Source organism: Rhododendron vialii, chromosome 1a (assembly GCF_030253575.1).
Source record: "Rhododendron vialii isolate Sample 1 chromosome 1a, ASM3025357v1".
Classification (NCBI taxonomy): domain Eukaryota; kingdom Viridiplantae; phylum Streptophyta; class Magnoliopsida; order Ericales; family Ericaceae; genus Rhododendron; species Rhododendron vialii.
In genome coordinates, this window is record NC_080557.1 from 28,202,703 (window position 1) to 28,221,376 (window position 18,674).

Genomic DNA, 18,674 nt, shown 5'->3' on the forward strand with positions numbered 1-18,674 from the left:
GTTTTGTTGTGGTTTGGTACCGTATGGATGTACTGGTACGGTATTGCACCGTTTTGGTGTGGTTTGGTACCGTATGGATGTACTCGTAAGTTATTGTACCGTTTTGGTGTGGTTTGGTACCGTATGGATGTACTCGTAAGGTATTGCACCTTTTTGGTGTGGTTTGGTACCGTATGAATGTACTCGTACGGTATTGCACCGTTTTGGTGTGGTTTGGTACCGTAACGAAGGACTCGTAAGGTATTGTACCGTTTTGGTGTGGTTTGGTACCGTATGGATGTACTCGTGCGGTATTGCACCGTTTTGGTGTGGTTTGGTACCGTATTGATGTACTCGTAAGGTATTGCACCGTTTTGTTGTGGTTTGGTACCATATGGATGTACTTGTACGGTATTGCACCGTTTTGGTGTGGTTTTGTACCGTATGGATGTACTCGTAAGTTATTGTACTGTTTTGGTGCGGTTTGGTACCGTATGGATGTACTCGTACGGTATTGCACCATTTTGGTGTGGTTTGGTTCCGTAACGAAGGACTCGTAAGGTATTGTACCGTTTTAGTGTGGTTTGGTACCGTATGGATGTACTCGTACGGTATTGCACCGTTTTGTTGTGGTTTGGTACCGTAACGAAGGACTCGTAAGGTATTGTACAATTTTGGTGTGGTTTGGTACCGTATTGATGTACTCGTATGGTATTGCACCGTTTTGTTTTGGTTTGGTACCGTATGGATGTACTTGTACGGTATTGCACCGTATTGGTTTGGTTTGGTACCGTATGGATGTACTCGTACGGTATTGCACCGTTTTGGTGTCGTTTGGTACCGTAACGAAGGACTCGTAAGGTATTGTACCGTTTTGGTGTGGTACTCGTGCGGTATTGCACCGTTTTGGTGTGGTTTGGTACTGTAACGAAGGACTCGTAAGGTATTGTACCGTTTTGGTGTGGTTAGGTACCGTATGGATGTGCTCATACGGTATTGCACCGTTTTGGTGTGGTTTGGTACCGTAACGAAGGACTCGTAAGGTATTGTACCGTTTTGGTGTGGTTTGGTACCGTATGGATGTACTCGTACGGTATTGCACCGTTTTGGTGTGGTTTGGTACCGTAACGAAGGACTCGTAAGGTATTGTACCGTTTTGGTGTTGTTTGGTACCGTATGGATGTACTCGTACGGTATTGCACCATTTTGTTGTGGTTTGGTACCGTATGGATGTACTCGTACGGTATTGCACCGTTTTGGTGTGGTTCGGTACCGTATTGATGTACTCGTAAGGTATTGCACCGTTTTGTTGTGGTTTGGTACCGTATGGATGTACTTGTACGGTATTGCACCGTTTTGGTGTGGTTTGGTACCGTATGAATGTACTCGTAAGTTATTGTACCGTTTTGGTGTGGTTTTGTACCGTATGGATGTACTCGTACGGTATTGCACCATTTTGGTGTGGTTTGGTTCCGTAACGAAGGACTCGTAAGGTATTGTACCGTTTTGGTGTGGTTTGGTACCGTATGGATGTACTCGTACGGTATTGCACCGTTTTGGTTTGGTTTGGTACCGTAACGAAGGACTCGTAAGGTATTGTACCGTTTTGGTGTGGTTTGGTACGGTATGGATGTACTCGTACGGTATTGCACCGTTTTGGTGTGGTTTTGTACCGTAACGAAGGACTCGTAAGGTATTGTACCGTTTTGGTGTGGTTTGGTACCGTATGGATGTACTCGTGCGGTATTGCACCGTTGTGGTGTGGTTTGGTACGGTAACGAAGGACTCGTAAGGTATTGTACCGTTTTGGTGTGGTTTGGTACCGTATGGATGCACTCGTACGGTATTGCACCGTTTTGTTGTCGTTTGGTACCGTATCGAAGGACTCGTAAGGTATTGTACCGTTTTGGTGTGGTTTGGTACCGTATGGATGTACTCGTACGGTATTGCACTGTTTTGTTGTGGTTTGGTACCGTAACGAAGGACTCGTAAGGTATTGTACCGTTTTGGTGTGGTTTGGTACCGTATGGATATCCTCGTACGGTATTGCACCGTTTTGTTGTGGTTGGGTACCGTATGGATGTACTCGTACGGTAATGCACCGTTTTGTAGTGGTTTGGTACCGTAGCGAAGGACTCGTAAGGTATTGTACCGTTTTGGTGTGGTTTGGTACCGTATGGATATCCTCGTACGGTATTGCACGGTTTTGTTGTGGTTGGGTACCGTATGGATGTACTCGTACGGTATTGCACCGTTTTGGTGTGGTTTGGTACCGTAACGAAGGATTCGTAAGGTATTGTACCGTTTGGTGTGGTTTCGAACCGTATGGATGTACTCGTACGGTATTGCACCATTTTGGTGTGGTTGGGTTCCGTAACGAAGGACTCGTAAGGTATTGTACCGTTTTGGTGTGGTTTGGTGCCGTATGGATGTACTCGTACGGTATTGCACCGTTTTGTTGTGGTTTGGTACCGTAACGAAGGACTCGTAAGGTATTGTACCATTTTGGTGTGGTTTGGTACCGTATTGATGTACTCGTATGGTATTGCACCGTTTTGTTTTGGTTTGGTACCGTATGGATGTACTCGTACGGTATTGCACCGTATTGGTGTGGTTTGGTACCGTATGGATGTACTCGTACGGTATTGCACCGTTTTGGTGTCGTTTGGTACCGTAACGTAGGACTCGTAAGGTATTGTACCGTTTTGGTGTGGTTTGGTACCGTATGGATGTAATCGTGCGGTATTGCACTGTTTTGTTGTGGTTTGGTACCGTAACGAAAGACTCGTAAGGTATTGTACCGTTTTGGTGTGGTTTGGTACCGTATGGATATCCTCGTACGGTATTGCACCGTTTTGTTGTGGTTGGGTACCGTATGGATGTACTCGTACGTTATTCCACCGTTTTGGTGTGGTTCGGTACCGTATGGATGTACTCGTATGGTATTGCACCGTTTTGTTGTGGTTTGGTACCGTAATGAAGGACTCGTAAGGTATTGTACCGTTTTGGTGTGGTTTGGTACTGTATGGATGTACTCGTACGGTATTGCACCGTTTTGGTGTGGTTTGGTACCGTAACGAAGGACTCGTAAGTTATTGTACCGTTTTGGTGTGGTTTGATACCGTATGGATGTACTCGTGCGGTATTGCACCGTTTTGGTGTGGTTTGGTACAGTAACGAAGGACTCGTAAGGTGTTGTACCGTTTTGGTGTGGTTTGGTACCGTATCGATGCACTCGTACGGTATTGCACCGTTTTGTTGTCGTTTGGTACCGTAACGAAGGACTCGTAAGGTATTGTACCGTTTTGGTGTGGTTTGGTACCGTATGGATGTACTCGTACGGTATTGCACTGTTTTGTTGTGGTTTGGTACCGTAACGAAGTACTCGTAAAGTAATATTGTACCGTTTTGGTGTGGTTTGGTACCGTATGGATATCCTCGTACGGTATTGCACCGTTTTGTTGTGGTTGGGTACCGTATGGATGTACTCGTACGGTATTGCGCCGTTTTGTTGTGGTTTGGTACCGTAACGAAGGACTCGTAAGGTATTGTACCATTTTGGTGTGGTTTGGTACCGTATTGATGTACTCGTATGGTATTGCACCGTTTTGTTTTCGTTTGGTACCGCATGGATGTACTCGTACGGTATTGCACCGTATTGGTGTGGTTTGGAACCGAATGGATATACTCGTACGGTATTGCACCGTTTTGGTGTCGTTTTGTACCGTAACGAAGGAGTCGTAAGGTATTGTTCCGTTTTGGTGTGGTTTGGTACCGTATGGATGTACTCGTACTGTATTGCACCGTTTTGTTGTGGTTGGGTACCGTATGGATGTACTCGTACGTTATTGCACCGTTTTGGTGTGGTTCGGTACCGTGTGGATGTACTCGTATGGTATTGCACCATTTTGTTGTGGTTTGGTACCGTATGGATGTACACGTACGGTATTGCACCGTTTTGGTGTGGTTTTGTACCGTATGGATGTACTCGTAAGGTATTGTACCGTTTTTGTGTGGTTTGGTACTGTAACGAAGGACTCGTAAGGTATTGTACCGTTTTGGTGTTGTTTGGTACCGTATGGATGTACTCGTACGGTATTGCACCGTTTTGGTGTGGTTTGGTACCGTAACGAAGGACTCGTAAGGTATTGTACCATTTTGGTGTGGTTTGGTACCGTATGGATGTACTAGTACGGTATTGCACCGTTTTGGTGTGGTTTGGTACCCTAACGAAGGACTCGTAAGGTATTGTACCGTTTTGGTGTGGTTTGGTACCCTATGGATGTACTCGTGCGGTATTGCACCGTTTCGTTGTGCGTTGGTACCGTAACCAAGGACTCGTAAGGTATTGTACCGTTTTGGTGTGGTTTGGTACCGTATGGATGTACTCGTACGGTATTGCACCGTTTTGTTGTCGTTCGATACCGTATGGATGTACTCGTACGGTATTGCACCGTTTTGGTGTGGTTCGGTACCGTATGGATGTACTCGTATGGTATTGCACCGTTTTGTTGTGGTTTGGTACCGTATGGATGTACTTGTACGGTATTGCACCGTTTTGGTGTGGTTTGGTACCGTATGGATGTACTCGTAAGGTATTGTACCATTTTGGTGTGGTTTGGTACCGTATGGATGTACTCGTACGGTATTGCACCAGTTTGGTGTGGTTTGGTTCCGTAACGAAGGACTCGTAAGGTATTGTACCGTTTTGGTGTGGTTTGGTACCGTATGGATGTACTCGTACGGTATTGCACCGTTTTGTTGTGGTTTGGTACCGTAACGAAGGACTCGTAAGGTATTGTACCATTTTTGTGTGGTTTGGTACCGTATTGATGTACTTGTATGGTATTGCACCATTTTGTTCTGGTTTGGTACCGTATGGATGTATTCGTACGGTATTGCACCGTATTGGTGTGGTTTGGTACCGTATGGATGTACTCGTACGGTATTGCACCGTTTTGGTGTCGTTTGGTACCGTAACGAAGGACTCGTAAGGTATTGTACCGTTTTGGTGTGGTTTGGTACCGTATGGATGTACTCGTACGGTATTGCGCCGTTTTGGTGTGGTTTGGTACTGTAACGAAGGACTCGTATGGAATTGTACTGTTTTGGTGTGGTTTGGTACCGTATGGATGTACTCGTACGGTATTGCACCGTTTTGGTGTGGTTGGGTACCGTAACGAAGGACTCGTAAGATATTATACCGTTTTGGTGTGGTTTGGTACCGTATGGATGTACTCGTACGGTATTGCACCGTTTTGGTGTGGTTTGGTACTGTAACGAAGGACTCGTATGGAATTGTACTGTTTTGGTGTGGTTTGGTCCCGTATGGATGTACTCGTACGGTATTGCACCGTTTTGTTGTGGTTGGGTACCGTATGGATGTACTCGTACGGTATTGCACCGTTTTGGTGTGGTTTGGTACCGTATGGATGTACTCGTAAGGTATTGTACCGTTTTGCTGTGGTTTGGTACCATATGGATGTACTCGTACGGTATTGCACCGTTTTGTTGTGGTTGGGTACCGTATGGATGTACTCGTACGTTATTGCACCGTTTTGGTGTGGTTCGGTACCGTATGGATGTACTCGTACGGTATTGCACCGTTTTGGTGTGGTTCGGTACCGTATGGATGTACTCGTATGGTATTACACCGTTTTGTTGTGGTTTGGTACCGTATGGATGTACACGTACGGTATTGCACCGTTTTGGTGATATTTGGTACCGTATGGATGTACTCGTAAGGTATTGTACCGTTTTGGTGTGGTTTGGTACCGTATGGATGTACTCGTAAGGTATTGTACCGTTTTGGTGTGGTTTGGTACCGTATGGATGTACTCGTACGGTATTGCACCATTTTGGTGTGGTTTGGTTCCGTAACGAAGGACTCGTAAGGTATTGTACCGTTTTGGTGTGGTTTGGTACCGTATGGATGTACTCGTACGGTATTGCACCGTTTTGTTGTGGTTTGGTACCGTAACGAAGGACTCGTAAGGTATTGTACCATATTGGTGTGGTTTGGTACCGTATTGATGTACTCGTATGGTGTTGCACCGTTTTGTTTTGGTTTGGTACCGTATGGATGTACTCGTACGGTATTGCACCGTATTGGTGTGGTTTGGTACCGTATGGATGTACTCGTACGGTATTGCACCGTTTTGGTGTCGTTTGGTACCGTAACGAAGGACTCGTAAGGTATTGTACCGTTTTGGTGTGGTTTGGTACCGTATGGATGTACTCGTACGGTATTGCACCGTTTTGGTGTGGTTTGGTACTGTAACGAAGGACTCGTATGGTATTGTACTGTTTTGGTGTGGTTTGGTACCGTATGGATGTACTCGTACGGTAATGCACCGTTTTGGTGTGGTTGGGTACTGTAACGAAGGACTCGTAAGGTATTGTACAGTTTTGGTGTGGTTTGGTACCGTATGGATGTACTCGTACGGTATTGCACCGTTTTGGTGTGGTTTGGTACCGTAACTAAGGACTCGTAAGGTATTGTACCGTTTTGGTGTGGTTTGGTACCGTATGGATGTACTAGTACGGTATTGCACCGTTTTGGTGTGGTTAGGTACCCTAACGAAGGACTCGTAAGGTATTGTACCGTTTTGGTGTGGTTTGGTACCCTATGGATGTACTCGTGCGGTATTGCACCGTTTTGTTGTGCGTTGGTACCGTAACGAAGGACTCGTAAGCTATTGTACCGTTTTGATGTGGTTTGGTACCGTATGGATGTACTCGTACGGTATTGCACCGTTTTGTTGTCGTTCGATACCGTATGGATATATTCGTACGGTATTGCACCGTTTTGGTGTGGTTCGGTACCATATGGATGTACTCGTATGGTATTGCACCGTTTTGTTGTGGTTTGGTACCGTATGGATGTACTTGTACGGTATTGCACCGTTTTGGTGTGGTTTGGTACCGTATGGATGTACTCGTAAGGTATTGTACCATTTCGGTGTGGTTTGGTACCGTATGGATGTACTCGTACGGTATTGCACCAGTTTGGTGTGGTTTGGTTCCGTAACGAAGGACTCGTAAGGTATTGTACCATTTTGGTGTGGTTTGGTACCGTATGGATGTACTCGTACGGTATTGCACCGTTTTGTTGTGGTTTGGTACCGTAACGAAGGACTCGTAAGGTATTGTACCATTTTGGTGTGGTTTGGTACCGTATTGATGTACTCGTATGGTATTGCACTGTTTTGTTCTGGTTTGGTACCGTATGGATGTATTCGTACGGTATTGCACCGTATTGGTGTGGTTTGGTACCGTATGGATGTACTCGTACGGTATTGCACCGTTTTGGTGTCGTTTGGTACCGTAACGAAGGACTCGTAAGGTATTGTACCGTTTTGGTGTGGTTTGGTACCGTATGGATGTACTCGTACGGTATTGCACCGTTTTGGTGTGGTTTGGTACTGTAACGAAGGACTCGTATGGAATTGTACTGTTTTGGTGTGGTTTGGTACCGTATGGATGTACTCGTACGGTATTGCACCGTTTTGGTGTGGTTGGGTACCGTAACGAAGGACTCGTAAGATATTGTACCGTTTTGGTGTGGTTTGGTACCGTATGGATGTACTCGTACGGTATTGCACCGTTTTGGTGTGGTTTGGTACTGTAACGAAGGACTCGTATGGAATTGTATTGTTTTGGTGTGGTTTGGTACCGTATGGATGTACTCGTACGGTATTGCACCGTTTTGTTGTGGTTGGGTACCGTATGGATGTACTCGTACGTTATTGCACCGTTTTGGTGTGGTTCGGTACCGTATGGATGTACTCGTATGGTATTGCACCGTTTTGTTGTGGTTTGGTACCGTATGGATGTACACGTACGGTATTGCACCGTTTTGGTGTGGTTTGGTACCGTATGGATGTACTCGTAAGGTATTGTACCGTTTTGCTGTGGTTTGGTACCATATGGATGTACTCGTACGGTATTGCACCGTTTTGTAGTGGTTGGGTACCGTATGGATGTACTCGTACGTTATTGCACCGTTTTGGTGTGGTTCGGTACCGTATGGATGTACTTCTACGGTATTGCACCGTTTTGGTGTGGTTCGGTACCGTATGGATGTACTCGTATGGTATTGCACCGTTTTGTTGTGGTTTGGTACCGTATGGATGTACACGTACGGTATTGCACCGTTTTGGTGTGATTTGGTACCGTATGGATGTACTCGTAAGGTATTGTACCGTTTTGGTGTGGTTTGGTACCGTATGGATGTACTCGTAAGGTATTGTACCGTTTTGGTGTGGTTTGGTACCGTATGGATGTACTCGTACGGTATTGCACCATTTTGGTGTGGTTTGGTTCCGTAACGAAGGACTCGTAAGGTATTGTACCGTTTTGGTGTGGTTTGGTACCGTATGGATGTACTCGTAAGGTATTGTACCGTTTTGGTGTGGTTTGGTACCGTATGGATGTACTCGTACGGTATTGCACCATTTTGGTGTGGTTTGGTTCCGTAACGAAGGACTCGTAAGGTATTGTACCGTTTTGTTGTGGTTTGGTACCGTATGGATGTACTTGTACGGTATTGCACCGTTTTGGTGTGGTTTGGTACCGTATGGATGTACTCGTAAGGTATTGTACCATTTTGGTGTGGTTTGGTACCGTATGGATGTACTCGTACGGTATTGCACCAGTTTGGTGTGGTTTGGTTCCGTAACGAAGGACTCGTAAGGTATTGTACCGTTTTGGTGTGGTTTGGTACCGTATGGATGTACTCGTACGGTATTGCACCGTTTTGTTGTGGTTTGGTACCGTAACGAAGGACTCGTAAGGTATTGTACCATTTTGGTGTGGTTTGGTACCGTATTGATGTACTCGTATGGTATTGCACCGTTTTGTTCTGGTTTGGTACCGTATGGATGTATTCGTACGGTATTGCACCGTATTGGTGTGGTTTGGTACCGTATGGATGTACTCGTACGGTATTGCACCGTTTTGGTGTCGTTTGGTACCGTAACGAAGGACTCGTAAGGTATTGTACCGTTTTGGTGTGGTTTGGTACCGTATGGATGTACTCGTACGGTATTGCACCGTTTTGGTGTGGTTTGGTACTGTAACGAAGGACTCGTATGGAATTGTACTGTTTTGGTGTGGTTTGGTACCGTATGGATGTACTCGTACGGTATTGCACCGTTTTGGTGTGGTTGGGTACCGTAACGAAGGACTCGTAAGATATTGTACCGTTTTGGTGTGGTTTGGTACCGTATGGATGTACTCGTACGGTATTGCACCGTTTTGGTGTGGTTTGGTACTGTAACGAAGGACTCGTATGGAATTGTACTGTTTTGGTGTGGTTTGGTACCGTATGGATGTACTCGTACGGTATTGCACCGTTTTGTTGTGGTTGGGTACCGTATGGATGTACTCGTACGTTATTGCACCGTTTTGGTGTGGTTCGGTACCGTATGGATGTACTCGTATGGTATTGCACCGTTTTGTTGTGGTTTGGTACCGTATGGATGTACACGTACGGTATTGCACCGTTTTGGTGTGGTTTGGTACCGTATGGATGTACTCGTAAGGTATTGTACCGTTTTGCTGTGGTTTGGTACCATATGGATGTACTCGTACGGTATTGCACCGTTTTGTTGTGGTTGGGTACCGTATGGATGTACTCGTACGTTATTGCACCGTTTTGGTGTGGTTCGGTACCGTATGGATGTACTTCTACGGTATTGCACCGTTTTGGTGTGGTTCGGTACCGTATGGATGTACTCGTATGGTATTGCACCGTTTTGTTGTGGTTTGGTACCGTATGGATGTACACGTACGGTATTGCACCGTTTTGGTGTGATTTGGTACCGTATGGATGTACTCGTAAGGTATTGTACCGTTTTGGTGTGGTTTGGTACCGTATGGATGTACTCGTAAGGTATTGTACCGTTTTGGTGTGGTTTGGTACCGTATGGATGTACTCGTACGGTATTGCACCATTTTGGTGTGGTTTGGTTCCGTAACGAAGGACTCGTAAGGTATTGTACCATTTTGGTGTGGTTTGGTACCGTATGGATGTACTCGTAAGGTATTGTACCGTTTTGGTGTGGTTTGGTACCGTATGGATGTACTCGTACGGTATTGCACCATTTTGGTGTGGTTTGGTTCCGTAACGAAGGACTCGTAAGGTATTGTACCGTTTTGGTGTGGTTTGGTACCGTATGGATGTACTCGTACGGTATTGCACCGTTTTGTTGTGGTTTGGTACCGTAACGAAGGACTCGTAAGGTATTGTACCATATTGGTGTGGTTTGGTACCGTATTGATGTACTCGTATGGTGCTGCACCATTTTGTTTTGGTTTGGTACCGTATGGATGTACTCGTACGGTATTGCACCGTATTGGTGTGGTTTGGTACCGTATGGATGTACTCGTACGGTATTGCACCGTTTTGGTGTCGTTTGGTACCGTAACGAAGGACTCGTAAGGTATTGTACCGTTTTGGTGTGGTTTGGTACCGTATGGATGTACTCGTACGGTATTGCACCGTTTTGGTGTGGTTTGGTACTGTAACGAAGGACTCGTATGGTATTGTACTGTTTTGGTGTGGTTTGGTACCGTATGGATGTACTCGTACGGTAATGCACCGTTTTGGTGTGGTTGGGTACTGTAACGAAGGACTCGTAAGGTATTGTACAGTTTTGGTGTGGTGTGGTACCGTATGGATGTACTCGTACGGTATTGCACCGTTTTGGTGTGGTTTGGTACCGTAACTAAGGACTCGTAAGGTATTGTACCGTTTTGGTGTTGTTTGGTACCGTATGGATGTACTCGTATGGTATTGCACCGTTTTGGTGTGGTTTGGTACCGTAACGAAGGACTCGTAAGGTATTGAACCGTTTTGGTGTGGTTTGGTACCATATGGATGTACTCGTGCAGTATTGCACCATTTTGTTGTGGTTTGGTACCGTAACGAAGGACTCGTAAGGTATTGTACCGTTGTGGTGTGGTTTGGTACCGTATGGATGTACTCGTACGGTATTGCACCGTTTTGTTGTCGTTCGGTACCGTATGGATGTACTCGTACGGTATTGCACCGTTTTGGTGTGGTTCGGTACCGTATGGATGTACTCGTATGGTATTGCACCGTTTTGTTGTGGTTTGGTACCGTATGGATGTACTTGTACGGTATTGCACCGTTTTGGTGTGGTTTGGTACCGTATGGATGTACTCGTAAGGTATTGTACCATTTTGGTGTGGTTTGGTACCGTATGGATGTACTCGTACTGTATTGCACCAGTTTGGTGTGGTTTGGTTCCGTAACGACGGACTCGTAAGGTATTGTACCGTTTTGGTGTGGTTTGGTACCGTATGGATGTACTCGTACGGTATTGCACCGTTTTGTTGTGGTTTGGTACCGTAACGAAGGACTCGTAAGGTATTGTACCATTTTGGTGTGGTTTGGTACCGTATTGATGTACTCGTATGGTATTGCACCGTTTTGTTCTGGTTTGGTACCGTATGGATGTACTCGTACGGTATTGCACCGTATTGGTGTGGTTTGGTACCGTATGGATGTACTCGTACGGTATTGCACCGTTTTGGTGTCGTTTGGTACTGTAACGAAGGACTCGTAAGGTATTGTACCGTTTTGGTGTGGTTTGGTACCGTATGGATGTACTCGTACGGTATTGCACCGTTTTCGTGTGGTTTGGTACGGTAACGAAGGACTCGTATGGAATTGTACTTTTTTGGTGTGGTTTGGTACCGTATGGATGTACTCGTACGGTATTGCACCGTTTTGGTGTGGTTGGGTACCGTAACGAAGGACTCGTAAGATATTGTACCGTTTTGGTGTCGTTTGGTACCGTATGGATGTACTCGTACGGTATTGCACCGTTTTGGTGTGGTTTGGTACTGTAACGAAGGACTCGTATGGAATTGTACTGTTTTGGTGTGGTTTGGTACCGTATGGATGTACTCGTACGGTATTGCACCGTTTTGTTGTGGTTGGGTACCGTATGGATGTACTCGTACGTTGTTGCACCGTTTTGGTGTGGTTCGGTACCGTATGGATGTACTCGTATGGTATTGCACCGTTTTGTTGTGGTTTGGTACCGTATGGATGTACACGAACGGTATTGCACCGTTTTGGTGTGGTTTGGTACCGTATGGATGTACTCGTAAGGTATTGTACCGTTTTGGTGTGGTTTGGTACCGTATGGATGTACTCGTACGGTATTGCACCGTTTTGTTGTGGTTGGGTACCGTATGGATGTACTCGTACGTTATTGCACCGTTTTGGTGTGGTTCGGTACCGTATGGATGTACTCGTATGGTATTGCACAGTTTTAGTGTGGTTCGGTACCGTATGGATGTACTCGTACGGTATTGCACCGTTTTGTTGTGGTTTGGTACCGTATGGATGTACACGTACGGTATTGCACCGTTTTGGTGTGGTTTGGTACCGTATGGATGTACTCGTAAGGTATTGTACCGTTTTGGTGTGGTTTGGTACCGTATGGATGTACTCGTAAGGTATTGTACCGTTTTGGTGTGGTTTGGTACCGTATGGATGTACTCGTACGGTATTGCACCATTTTGGTGTGGTTCGGTTCCGTAACGAAGGACTCGTAAGGTATTGTACCGTTTTGGTGTGGTTTGGTACCGTATGGATGTACTCGTACGGTATTGCACCGTTTTGTTGTGGTTTGGTACCGTAACGAAGGACTCGTAAGGTATTGTACCATATTGGTGTGGTTTGGTACCGTATTTATGTACTCGTATGGTGTTGCACCGTTTTGTTTTGGTTTGGTACCGTATGGATGTACTCGTACGGTATTGCACCGTATTGGTGTGGTTTGGTACCGTATGGATGTTCTCGTATGGTATTTCACCGTTTTGGTGTCGTTTGGTACCGTAACGAAGGACTCATAAGGTATTGTACCGTTTTGGTGTGGTTTGGTACCGTATGGATGTACTCGTATGGTATTGCACCGTTTTGGTGTGGTTTGGTACTGTAACGAAGGACTCGAATGGTATTGTACTGTTTTGGTGTGGTTTGGTACCGTATGGATGTACTCGTACCGTATTGCACCGTTTTGGTGTGGTTGGGTACTGTAACGAAGGACTCGTAAGGTATTGTACAGTTTTGGTGTGGTTTGGTACCGTATGGATGTACTCGTACGGTATTGCACCGTTTTGGTGTGGTTTGGTACCGTAACTAAGGACTCGTAAGGTATTGCACCGTTTTGGTGTGGTTTGGTACCGTATGGATGTACTCGTAAGGTATTGTACCATTTTGGTGTGGTTTGGTACCGTATGGATGTACTCGTACTGTATTGCACCAGTTTGGTGTGGTTTGGTTCCGTAACGACGGACTCGTAAGGTATTGTACCGTTTTGGTGTGGTTTGGTACCGTATGGATGTACTCGTACGGTATTGCACCGTTTTGTTGTGGTTTGGTACCGTAACGAAGGACTCGTAAGGTATTGTACCATTTTGGTGTGGTTTGGTACTGTATTGATGTACTCGTATGGTATTGCACCGTTTTGTTCTGGTTTGGTACCGTATGGATGTACTCGTACGGTATTGCACCGTATTGGTGTGGTTTGGTACCGTATGGATGTACTCGTACGGTATTGCACCGTTTTGGTGTCGTTTGGTACTGTAACGAAGGACTCGTAAGGTATTGTACCGTTTTGGTGTGGTTTGGTACCGTATGGATGTACTCGTACGGTATTGCACCGTTTTGGTGTGGTTTGGTACGGTAACGAAGGACTCGTATGGAATTGTACTTTTTTGGTGTGGTTTGGTACCGTATGGATGTACTCGTACGGTATTGCACCGTTTTGGTGTGGTTGGGTACCGTAACGAAGGACTCGTAAGATATTGTACCGTTTTGGTGTCGTTTGGTACCGTATGGATGTACTCGTACGGTATTGCACCGTTTTGGTGTGGTTTGGTACTGTAACGAAGGACTCGTATGGAATTGTACTGTTTTGGTGTGGTTTGGTACCGTATGGATGTACTCGTACGGTATTGCACCGTTTTGTTGTGGTTGGGTACCGTATGGATGTACTCGTACGTTGTTGCACCGTTTTGGTGTGGTTCGGTACCGTATGGATGTACTCGTATGGTATTGCACCGTTTTGTTGTGGTTTGGTACCGTATGGATGTACACGAACGGTATTGCACCGTTTTGGTGTGGTTTGGTACCGTATGGATGTACTCGTAAGGTATTGTACCGTTTTGGTGTGGTTTGGTACCGTATGGATGTACTCGTACGGTATTGCACCGTTTGTTGTGGTTGGGTACCGTATGGATGTACTCGTACGTTATTGCACCGTTTTGGTGTGGTTCGGTACCGTATGGATGTACTCGTATGGTATTGCACAGTTTTAGTGTGGTTCGGTACCGTATGGATGTACTCGTACGGTATTGCACCGTTTTGTTGTGGTTTGGTACCGTATGGATGTACACGTACGGTATTGCACCGTTTTGGTGTGGTTTGGTACCGTATGGATGTACTCGTAAGGTATTGTACCGTTTTGGTGTGGTTTGGTACCGTATGGATGTACTCGTACGGTATTGTACCGTTTTGGTGTGGTTCGGTTCCGTAACGAAGGACTCGTAAGGTATTGTACCGTTTTGGTGTGGTTTGGTACCGTATGGATGTACTCGTGCGGTATTGCACCGTTTTGTTGTGGTTTGGTACCGTAACGAAGGACTCGTAAGGTATTGCACCGTATTGGTGTGGTTTGGTACCGTATGGATGTTCTCGTATGGTATTGCACCGTTTTGGTGTCGTTTGGTACCGTAACGAAGGACTCATAAGGTATTGTACCGTTTTGGTGTGGTTTGGTACCATATGGATGTACTCGTACGGTATTGCACCGTTTTGGTGTGGTTTGGTACTGTAACGAAGGACTCGAATGGTATTGTACTGTTTTGGTGTGGTTTGGTACCGTATGGATGTACTCGTACCGTATTGCACCGTTTTGGTGTGGTTGGGTACTGTAACGAAGGACTCGTAAGGTATTGTACAGTTTTGGTGTGGTTTGGTACCGTATGGATGTACTCGTACGGTATTGCACCGTTTTGGTGTGGTTTGGTACCGTAACTAAGGACTCGTAAGGTATTGTACCGTTTTGGTGTTGTTTGGTACCGTATGGATGTACTCGTACGGTATTGCACCGTTTTGGTGTGGTTTGGTACCGTAACGAAGGACTCGTAAGGTATTGTACCGTTTTGGTGTGGTTTGGTACCGTATGGATGTACTCGTACGGTATTGCACCGTTTTGGTGTGGTTTGGTACCCTAACGAAGGACTCCTAAGGTATTGTACCGTTTTGGTGTGGTTTGGTACCATATGGATGTACTCGTGCGGTATTGCACCGTTTTGTTGTGGTTTGGTACCGTAACGAAGGACTCGTAAGGTATTGTACCGTTTTGGTGTGGTTTGGTACCGTATGGATGTACTCGTACGGTATTGCACCGTTTTGTTGTCGTTCGGTACCGTATGGATGTACTCGAACGGTATTGCACCGTTTTGGTGTGGTTCGGTACCGTATGGATGTACTCGTATGGTATTGCACCGTTTTGTTGTGGTTCGGTACCGTATGGATGTACTTGTACGGTATTGCACCGTTTTGGTGTGGTTTGGTACCGTATGGATGTACCCGTAAGGTATTGTACCATTTTGGTGTGGTTTGGTACCGTATGGATGTACTCGTACGGTATTGCACCAGTTTGGTGTGGTTTGGTTCCGTAACGAAGGACTCGTAAGGTATTGTACCGTTTTGGTGTGGTTTGGTACCGTATGGATGTACTCGTACGGTATTGCACCGTTTTGTTGTGGTTTGGTATCGTAACGAAGGACTCGTAAGGTATTGTACCATTTTGGTGTGGTTTGGTACCGTATTGATGTACTCGTATGGTATTGCACCCTTTTGTTCTGGTTTGGTACCGTATGGATGTACTCGTACGGTATTGCACCGTATTGGTGTGGTTTGGTACCGTATGGATGTACTCGTACGGTATTGCACCGTTTTGGTGTCGTTTGGTACCGTAACGAAGGACTCGTAAGGTATTGTACCGTTTTGGTGTGGTTTGGTACCGTATGGATGTACTCGTACGGTATTGCACCGTTTTGGTGTGGTTTGGTACTGTAACGAAGGACTCGTATGGAATTGTACTGTTTTGGTGTGGTTTGGTACCGTATGGATGTACTCGTACGGTATTGCACCGTTTTGGTGTTGTTTGGTACCGTAACGAAGGACTCGTAAGGTATTGTACAGTTTTGGTGTGGTTTGGTACCGTATGGATGTACTCGTACGGTATTGCACCGTTTTGGTGTGGTTTGGTACCGTAACTAAGGACTCGTAAGGTATTGTACCGTTTTGGTGTTGTTTGGTACCGTATGGATGTACTCGTACGGTATTGCACCGTTTTGGTGTGGTTTGGTACCGTAACGAAGGACTCGTAAGGTATTGTACCGTTTTGGTGTGGTTTGGTACCGTATGGATGTACTCGTACGGTATTGCACCGTTTTGGTGTGGTTTGGTACCCTAACGAAGGACTCCTAAGGTATTGTACCGTTTTGGTGTGGTTTGGTACCATATGGATGTACTCGTGCGGTATTGCACCGTTTTGTTGTGGTTTGGTACCGTAACGAAGGACTCGTAAGGTATTGTACCGTTTTGGTGTGGTTTGGTACCGTATGGATGTACTCGTACGGTATTGCACCGTTTTGTTGTCGTTCGGTACCGTATGGATGTACTCGAACGGTATTGCACCGTTTTGGTGTGGTTCGGTACCGTATGGATGTACTCGTATGGTATTGCACCGTTTTGTTGTGGTTTGGTACCGTATGGATGTACTTGTACGGTATTGCACCGTTTTGGTGTGGTTTGGTACCGTATGGATGTACCCGTAAGGTATTGTACCATTTTGGTGTGGTTTGGTACCGTATGGATGTACTCGTACGGTATTGCACCGTTTTGGTGTCGTTTTGTACCGTAACGAAGGACTCGTAAGGTATTGTACCGTTTTGGTGTGGTTTGGTACCGTATGGATGTACTCGTACGGTATTGCACCGTTTTGGTGTGGTTTGGTACTGTAACGAAGGACTCGTATGGAATTGTACTGTTTTGGTGTGGTTTGGTACCGTATGGATGTACTCGTACGGTATTGCACCGTTTTGGTGTGGTTTGGTACCGTAACGAAGGACTCGTAAGGTATTGTACAGTTTTGGTGTGGTTTGGTACCGTATGGATGTACTCGTACGGTATTGCACCGTTTTGGTGTGGTTGGGTACCGTAACAAAGGACTCGTAAGATATTGTACCGTTTTGGTGTGGTTTGGTACCGTATGGATGTACTCGTACGGTATTGCACCGTTTTGGTGTGGTTTGGTACCGTAACTAAGGACTCGTAAGGTATTGTACCGTTTTGTTGCGGTTTGGTACCGTATGGATGTACTCATACGGTATTGCACCGTTTTGGAGTGGTTTGGTACCGTAACGAAGGACTCGTAAGGTATTGTACCGTTTTGGTGTGGTTTGGTACCGTATGGATGTACTCGTACGGTATTGCACCGTTTTGGTGTGGTTTGGTACCGTAACGAAGGACTCGTAAGGTATTGTACCGTTTTGGTGTGGTTTGGGACCGTATGGATGTACTCGTGCGGTATTGCACTGTTTTGTTGTGGTTTGGTACCGTAACGAAGGACTCGTAAGGTATTGTACCGTTTTGGTGTGGTTTGGTACCGTATGGATGTACTCGTATGGTATTGCACCGTTTTGTTGTCGTTCGGTACCGTATGGATGTACTCGTACGGTATTTCACCGTTTTGGTGTGGTTCGGTACCGTATGGATGTACTCGTATGGTATTGCACCGTTTTGTTGTGGTTTGGTACCGTATGGATGTACTCGTACGTTATTGCACCGTTTTGGTGTGGTTTGGTACCGTATGGATGTACTCGTAAGGTATTGTACCGTTTTGGTGCGGTTTGGTCCCGTATGGATGTACTCATACGGTATTGCACCATTTTGGTGTGGTTTGGTTCCGTAACGAAGGACTCGTATGGTATTGTACCGTTTTAGTGTGGTTTGGTACCGTATGGATGTACTCGTACGGTATTGCACCGTTTTGTTGTGGTTTGGTACCGTAACGAAGGACTCGTAAGGTATTGTACCATTTTGGTGTGGTTTGGTACCGTATTGATGTACTCGTATGGTATTGCACCGTTTTGTTTGGTTTGGTACCGTATGGATGTACTCGTACGGTATTGCACCGTATTGGTGTGGTTTGGTACCGTATTGATGTACTCGTACGGTATTGCACCGTTTTGGTGTCGTTTGGTACCGTAACGAAGGACTCGTAAGGTATTGTGCCGTTTTGGTGTGGTTTGGTACCATATGGATGTACTCGTGCGGTATTGCACCGTTTTGGTGTGGTTTGGTACTGTAACGAAGGACTCGTAAGGTATTGTACCATTTTGGTGTGGTTTGGTACCGTATGGATGTGCTCATACGGTATTGCACCGTTTTGGTGTGGTTTGGTACCGTAACGAAGGACTCGTAAGGTATTGTACCGTTTTGGTGTGGTTTGGTACCGTATGGATGTACTCGTACGGTATTGCACCGTTTTGGTGTGGTTTGGTACCGTAACGAAGGACTCGTAAGGTATTGTACCGTTTTGGTGTGGTTTGGTACCGTATGGATGTACTCGTACGGT